General features: G+C 33.5%; 1 protein-coding gene across 2 annotated transcripts in view; it reads left to right on the top strand.

Moving 5' to 3' along the window:
- Positions 1-9,255, top strand: part of LOC119072845 (heterogeneous nuclear ribonucleoprotein L) — a 217,161-nt gene that overhangs the window by 67,306 nt on the left and 140,600 nt on the right. The window lies entirely within an intron of this gene.

Genomic DNA, 9,255 nt, shown 5'->3' on the forward strand with positions numbered 1-9,255 from the left:
CACAAACTCATCGTGTTTGGGATAAGCCAGACGAGGCATTGGGTGTGTACATCGTACATACTGTACAAAAATGTGAAGTAAGAATCGAATCGGGGATCATTTGCCATTTCCAAACGTTCTCTCCGAATTCTAATTAATCCATCCGGATGTTATGTGTAACAGATTCACCGAACGTAATTAAATTTCTGACATCAAACCGCATTGCGCAGCGTTTCAAAAGAATGCACTGCAAATCATGCACCACTTGAAATACAAAAATTCCATAAACGATTTTTATCTTACCGCATGAATGCCATTGAAATTTTTTGTTAATTGGATTTGATGAGTAAAAAAGTGGCATGAAAACCGAACACAAAATAAATTAATTGTTTATCATTCAGCAAAATAATCGACGGAAAATTTGTATTTCTCATTTGAAAGCGTTTTTAATAGCCAATGGCCGAATATAATCATTTTTCATTGACCCTCTCTCGTCTGAATTGAAATCTCTCAATTGCAATTGCGCTAGAACGCTTCCAATTATTGCATTCTATTTTTATGATCTGAACCGTTTATTATACACCCGACCCTCCTTCATCAGCAAAATTTTAATTTATTTAATTTTACTCGTCGATATAGTATTTGTGTCTGATACAGCAAATGAATAATAACAAAACAACAGGCTGACACAAAAGTGGTCGATTAAATTATTTCTGGCAAGCAGAGGTTTAAATTGAGTTCAAGTCGCAACAATTTTGTTATTTATCATGACTTTGAATGCTAATTCGCCTAAGTATTTTAACAGGAAAGAAGCACCACAAAACCACTAAATGTGTCTGTCTGTTTTCTCTCTAACTTGGAATTTATTAAATTGTTACGAAACAAACAAACCGAGAAACCATTTACAAAGAGTCATCATTCAGTCGTTTTGTGGGGGTAATCTTGATGTGTAAATCTGCCTAGTCATGACGAATATTTTAAAGAACATAAACAGTAAATTGATTTCAATGTGACAAATAGATGTCATCTCAATATATTACTTTGTGGTGTTTTATGGCATAGTCGTGAACGGAAAAGGGTATTTGCACGTTAACGCTTCAATTAATTCAGAAGTTTTTCGTTTTCGGTCGAAAGGTTCGGTGGTGATAAATCGCTTCGGATACGAAATTCAACTCCGTAGACGATTTATTGTGCGAAACATTCATTTTTCAACAATACAGACGAAAACAGTTGGTGGAAAAGAAAATTGGTTTCGATGAATTTTCTTCGATTAATTCGAGACGAAAATTTTATTTTGCCTATTCAAACACTTTACATTTTCGATTCGATTATGTTGCAAACTGAACTCAATTACTGACGATGAAATAAAATCAAATTACAACTAAATGTTGCCATTCTTCTCTATTGAAAACGAATCGGATGGGAACCGTAAAAAAGAACGAAAAAGATCGTTAAGCGACTTCCACAGAATAAATGATGTTACCAGCAAAAAAAAAACAGATCCAATATCCAGCAACAGTAGTGAGCTTAGTGGTAATGTGAAGAATTTCGCATTTTTAGAGAATGACAATGGAATAGTACAATTGCAATGTTCGTTAAATAGGGACAACAGCAGAGAAAAAAGAAGTAAATATGTCTGTAACAACTCTCAGCTCTCTTCCTTCCCCGCACAGCTATTCTATTTATATTTTTTCCAGACCAAGGATGATTGCCATGATAGCAATTTCGTTCAAACAAATTGTTTTCGTAACAATTGATATTTACTTTGCTGCTTTCTGTTTATCCTTCTCCTTGAATCAGAGTACATTTAAAATGAAGCCATTTTTCGGTTGGGATTCCAATCATTTTTGTTTATCTTTCTAAACAAAGTTTCACTATGCTTTAAGACGCATGTTCTGTGGTATTAAATAAGAAATAGTCGAGCCACCTACACACGATGTTCATGCAGGGACGCCGACTTGTGTTTGGGAGTAGTGGTGCTCATACAACAAGCGAATCTGGGAGTAGTGGTGCTCTTTCAAGTAAAACTGGAAAGATGTAGTGGTGCTCATCATTCTAGTAGTGGTGCCCGAGCCTCGCTTGTCCTTAGAAGTCGGCGCCCCTGTGTTCATGTAATCTCTATTGTCACATTTATCCATTACATCGATTTAATTGACACATTTCTCTTAAAAGTGTTTGTATGCAGTGCTTCTTTGTAACACTAGGCGAACGAATCGTTCAATCCTCACGCATATATCATTTAAAAAAGCTTCTTCTATTTTCCGTTTTATCTAACAAAACATCATCCAAGAATTTACTACCATTTAAGCAGATCCATTGTGAGCTATTCAATTATTTCACAAAACGAGTGAAAAGCAATCCGTAACACAAATGCGGCATTAAACTCTAAATACCCTCTTATCTTTGTAGTTCTCTATCATTCCGTGGAATAGAACAAAAAGAAAGAATGAAAAAGAACAAAAACAAAAAAAACGAAACTAGAAAAAAGGACTATACATAGGAAAGAAGGGGACGTGTTTCCACGGTTGAATGGTGCAGAATGCGTTGCAAGATTGGTTTAAACTCTTTTTTGTCATACTATGTAATGCCACCATCCATCGTGACTCTCGCTTCTTTGCAATTTCATGGTAAAACTTTACAATACTCAGCATTTAGATGTGTATATATCTTATGTCACATAACTCCATTCCTAGCCACTTTAAAGTGGAAGCCAATACGAAAAGAATTAGCTTTTCGTCTACCGTTTGTGGAGAAAGAAAGAAAAAACTCCAATTGGATTTGAATAAAATTCAAATAAGAATTTTTCTCTGATCAACGAACACCACGACACGACGAAATAAAATCACTCCTCTCGCTTCTTGATTGTTAAGCTATATTATACAACATACTTGTAGCACGATGGCAAATTGTTCGTCAATAAATAAATTCCATCATGAGTTGGATAGCCACTTTCAATGATCCTAACGAAACATCCATACCTAACGATTCATACAATACTTCATCAATTGAGCGCATTTAGTTACTGATACTTATATATACGTACCGTACCACATGTATGCTAGTATCCTATATATAAATGTACGAGGTAACAATACCGGCTTTATAGCGTTTTCATTCGATCAAAAATGCTTTTAAGTGTCATTTTTCTCCTCAAGACGGTCTGCTGGAATGTGGGGATAGTGTTTATATTATGTGTTCAGATATTGTACCACACTGCCAAGGCCTCAAAAGTGGGACGAGGTGGGATTTTCATTTCGTTATTGATTGCAAGGAATTGATAAATTTTTCGATTTCTTCTTGTCAAATATGATTCGAACACGAAATGGAACATTGTTTTGTTTTGATTGTGTCGCTTTTTGAGAAGTAAACGAATTGGAAATATTTGAAAAGATTTTTTTTTCTCTTGGTAACAATCAGGGACTATTTTTGGGAAAACATATTTTCCGTATTTTCTTGTATTTTTCTGATATTTTCCTCAATTTTCCCAAAAACTAAAAATTTGGAAAATGTTAGAACATTCCGAAAATGAGGGAAAATTTAGAAAAATACGAGAAAATGTTTCCACAAAAAAAGTCACTGAGAAAGGAGGCCACTCTCATATTGCCAGTTATGTAAGATCTCGTAATCAAATTTTCATTTTGTGCATTTCACTTCACTTCACTTGATAAACTGATATAAATGGCAATTATATGTCGAATTAGCGTTAACCGTTTACATCATCAAAATTTCAAAACAAATGTGTTACATAATGCCGTCCATAAATATTAACTCAATTTTTCTTCTTTTCATTTCAGGTAAGTGAAACATGAAACAAACAACATTTTGGCATAATGCTACATGAAAATTTAAAGGGTTACGTAAGTCATACATTTAGTCTTTCAATTGTTGTTTTTGGGTCTGACTGTGGAAAAATTTTATTTGAGAAATGTCATACAACGGACTTCTAACAAATGTTTTTACTTTACTAGGGATGTAATGTGGACTTTCCCTCCCTAGGGAAAAACCTTTACATCGCTTGTAAAGTAAAATAGCATACTATATCTGGGGGGTAACTTGATATGTCGTATCACGATGAATAAACCTAACTCTGGCTAAAGCCCTCGGATACTCATCTGAATAGACTGTTACGATCAGAGCGAGAAAACCGAAGATTAGTTATTATGACGCCTTGTCAAAGTATTTGCTTCTCTTTCAACGTGGTACGTTGAGAGCGAGAGGACAGAAGACCAGTTTATTTTACCTTGCCTTGGGATACTTGTCAAAATATCTTCTTCTCTTTCATCATAACACTCTATACGAGCTCATTACCTCCGTGGTATACTAATCTACTATTACATTCAATTTTTAATTGATGTTGGACTAGATCTTAGATGAAACTTGTTTGTACTCAAATACATATCTACCATCCTAGCGGAATGGTATTCCATTTAAGCATCAATCTTCTCCTACAAGACATTTTGCTTAAACTGTCGGAGTAAAGCTTCTCAGCCATGTAACGTTACCTCATGTTGTTGAAGAATAATGCAAATCCGAGTCGAGGCCGATGTCAATAATAACACAAAACGTCATCATTATTTGACGTATTAAGCAAAATACGTCACGTTGTTCAGTTATATACTAACTGTCATCGGTCATTCTTGTCTGTACGAACAGAGGCTTATGTTTCTCGTTTGTTCAATATCTCACATTTCTGTTCGAATGGTTCCAATCATAAGTCCTAATGAACCTTCATTTGCGTTTAATACTGAAAAATGATGTCTGGTATGTTCAGCGTCCCAATTTGTTCGAAAACATATTCCCTACACAAATCACTGACCTATGTAATGTTTCCCTCTTTCCACGGTCATATTTTCCAAAAATAGCCATCACTATCAAACGTGAATAAAATTTCATGTTCTGAACAATATTCCCATGAATTGTGAAATGCAAATTTTGCTTGTGAAAAATAAATGAACGAAAAAAGACGTGGCCTAAAATTACAATGAATATGTGAGACGACAGCATACGTTCAATGCAAACATATAATAGGACAAGACAAATAAAGCCATCCATTCATTTGAAATTCGAAACATCATGAAATAATAACAACAACAACAGAGAAAGCCGAAAGAGGATTGGAAAAGATGCATGAATCTTGAATGGTTTGTGAAAAAATATTATTTGAAAATAGCCGAAATCAAAACACGTGTCTTTTCGATTTCGATTTTTTTTTTCCATAGAAATTGTTTCCAATTTTTCTTCATGTATTTATGTATGTTCAACATGTATTTTTTTCTCTTCGTTATATTTTCTTCAATCTTTCTTTTTTATGTAATGGATGGTTGTACAAACCGACTCCTAATACATTTTCGTGTTAAATATTTCACTTTTCCATTTTCTATTTCGGTATAAATTTTCTCGGGTATTTTTCTCATATTTTTTTTTGCTTTCTCGGTTCGGTTTGGATTGAGCTTTCTGATAGAATTATCATTATTTATATTCCACATTAAAGAAAACTGAACGAAAATTGATTTTTTTTCGTTATTCGTATATCAAGATGTAAGTAGAACACTACGGTGTTTGGATGAAGAAGAAGAAAAAAACGGAAAAGTGTTTGATGTTGTGTTCCTGATGGAAACGTTTCAGAATTCTTTTTACCATCCATTAACTCTTCTTTTTTGTAACAAGAAAAAAAGGAATTCGACATGAATAAGGTAGCAAATTCAATGTATGTTCTCATGCTTATATACCCTTAACACTTTTCTTTTGACTAGCTGTGAAGCACACCTCAATCTACAATGGAACTGGTTTTGAATTAAATGTAATTTGTCACTTTTTTTACTGTAATTCACTAGGAATTTGCTCAAGAAGTAAATATATGGATTGAATAAGACACTATTAGTGGTAGTGTATACGAACGACTTCACAGCGCAGTACTAACATATTAAGAGTTCACATTGACAGAAACTATTGAGTGACTTATTCAGTCAATCTCATGGTTTGTTTTTGTATCTTGTAACTTCATCTGTTCACACACAGCTAGTATTCTAACAGAATAATTATCAAGTCTTTTAAATGCTTCTTGTAATCTTAGTAATTTAACCAGATTGTCCGCAAAATGATAAATTTATCGTCGTGTGATTGAATTGAAAATTTTCGTATAATTAAGGGTATGTCATGAATTATAAAACTAAGCTCCTCGTTTCATCTATCCACAATATTCGTTAAGTAGAAATAAAGTTGTTGGGATACAGCTTTAGGCTTCCTTCTCTCTTTTAAAGTTCATTTTTAATGTTTACTCTCACTTCCAAGTCATTTATCATCAACCGTCAACTTTTTAATGCCAATATCTGATTAATGTGCCGAACGTATAAATTAAAGTGGAAGTGATAAACCTGAAAATTAGTACCTCAAACAAACGACGAACTGTCATTTTTAGCATGGAAATTCATGGGGAGATGTCGATGACGATTAGAGTTTTCGACAAAAAAAATTATCGAAAAGAAAAGGTTTTTAGTGACGGATGTTTGGTGCGATTGTCTGCAGAGACCTGATTAAAATGGAAAATTAGATCAATGGAATACCGATACTCGAAATTTTTCAGGAAAGAAAGTACAACTTTTAGTCTGCTACCTGCTACTCAATAAATGTTTCATTTTGTTACTGGTAATTAACCGATTAATTCGAAATATTCGAAAGAAATTCTTCATAAAGTATTTTGACTCCCTCAAACCATTTCAATACTTGAATTTCCAATTTTCTTATTTCATTGTCGTACAATAATCACAGTTTTATTGACTGGAACAACTATATTGATTGAAAATGTAAGGGACACGTCTACATTCTTATTAGTTGATTTACAGAGTGGCAAGCACTTCTTTTATATAATTACCGAGACTACTACTTCTTTGGATCCAAGTAATTTTGAACAGACTGATAAAAAAATCTTTTACTTCATTAGTTTTACCATGTAATTTGCATATAGGAGCACTTAACCCAGATCTTATCGTTTATTTTTGGCGTTGATGTCGATAACAGTTGAGATTGTTGTCCATAAGAGGTTTGAGATGGTTACCAACTGGCTGGTTAAATTCTTTTTCAATCTTTGGATCAACCTTTCTAACAATCTATCTAACAATGGTCAATAGGCTAATCAACGAATGCCAGAATGTAGTTGCCTAGATGCCCCTTTTATTTTCAATCTACCACTTTAAGATATTGGTGAGAGTTGCTGAAAATCTGAGCTTTAAACAATGTTTTGAGAAACAATTTACCTTTCAGCTAATTAAAACTGAAAAGAATTTAACATATTGCACTCAACAAAGTAGAAACAGCAAAGTTTCAACTGATACTAATTTAGCAAACCGTTAAAAATACTTCGTTCGTTTCATTATACGATTTTTTTCTCTGTTGTTCTTTCATAAAAAATAATATTTCATTTTTACACTGTTGTAAACACATTATTAATGCTGGAAATGGTTGAATTTTATTTTACCAAAAAAAAAAAAAAGAAAACGGAAAAAATGAAATGACTGTACCGGGAGCGCGAGTGTTTGAACCACAGCCCCCGAACGTACATAGACACAACGTTGTTTGGATAAAATTTTGCCAGGAAGAAGTTATTATAATAATTTTTCCATTGTTTTTCTTTTCAAATTACAGCATTAGATGCATGAATCCACATTAATGGAATTATTTATTTCATGGTTTCAACAAAAAAATAAGAAAATAAAAACGAAAATGAAGTCATTAGAATAAGTTAAACAAAATCTCTTTAATAACATTAAGTGTTAAAGTTCATCCCTCCGTTGCAAAGATTAACAATGAAATGGTTAAATGGCTAACATAAATTGGCATTACGGTTTTACAGATACCAACCATTTTACTTTCACTTGTCTAGTACATTATGAACAAAAAATCACCAGTGGATCGATAACGTAATTCAGTATAGATAGAAACATTATCCATGCCTTATATTCTTAAAGAGATTAACACTAATCCAAAGAAAAACATTCGCTAGGTGGATGTCACCTTTTAAAGTTCATCAAAATTTCCGCCCTTCGGCCTCAAACATCCTTTTTAGTTATTTTTGAACAATAGTTTAGGACATGTAAGACATATAAGTGCTTGCCCCGTCCAGGAGATGACAGTACCTATCCAATAAACCCTCACACATGAAGTTCCTTAATCCGCAGTAGCGACAGTCAATCACGGACAATAAACCCTTTTTCGACCTTTGAACCTCCACTACTAGCCAATAAAGAAATATTAAAATTCAACGAATACGATTTTAGACTATCGGTGCCAAGGGCTGTGTGGACACATAAAGAAACCGTCGCTAAAAATAGTTCCAGCGGAGCCTGGTTCACCTTCAAAAAATCTCTCACACTTTGATAGAAGATGATATATTCTCACGATGTTTTTCCCATAATAACATATTTACTGCAGCATTTTCTAGCTAGTAGTTACTGTTGCTACTCTGAATCAGAGTGACTTTGATTTAAAGTTTTGCTTACAGTCAAAGGCAGTCAATTTTCAGCATAAATTAGCTTCAGCTGTTTTTCAGCTGATCCACATAAACACCATTTAAGTCAAATTAGATTGATGATGATACACACAAAATCTTTTACTTCATTTGTTCTTTCACCGAAGTTTCGATATTCATTTTCCTATAAAATCAGCAAGGTCCTATCACTTATTGTTGCCGTCAATTTCCTTGTTTCTAATGAAGTCATCTACGTTTTCGGGAGATGATAACAATCCTTGAAGCAAAATAAACTAACAAAAGTGTTTAAAGTCAATCAGACCCCAAAAGCACACTCATCCAGGAAAAGTTTAAACTCATGACGTAACAACTACTATTCAACTCGTACTTCCTCTATAGAAAAACATTTTAAGTTTTTCTCTCTCTAAAAAACAATTTTCATTTAATCCTATGAAAATGGTTATTGAAGCAAAAGTTGACCAATTCAATGATGTCGCTCTGCACATTTTCATTATTACATTTTACATTTCAAGTAAAACTGTTTTCAGTGAGTGAAGTGTTAGCTAGACACATCGGTGGCGATTCGGTAAGGTTTGTGTGCGTGACTTATTGTCACTGTAATAATTTCGAATGTAATGACAATCGAGTATAATTTTTCCATCCATCCATTCGCTTCTCACAAAGTCTGTAAGTAGCAATTAACTCATTATGTTTAATTACAGTCGAGTATCCAACTGCCTCTATACTTATATCATAGTCATTTACTGAAGTTGACTTGACTGTGTACTTAAAAAGCTGCAATCTGTAATTTA

This window comes from Bradysia coprophila, assembly GCF_014529535.1.
Source record: "Bradysia coprophila strain Holo2 chromosome IV unlocalized genomic scaffold, BU_Bcop_v1 contig_84, whole genome shotgun sequence".
In the NCBI taxonomy this organism is placed as follows: Eukaryota; Metazoa; Arthropoda; class Insecta; order Diptera; family Sciaridae; genus Bradysia; species Bradysia coprophila.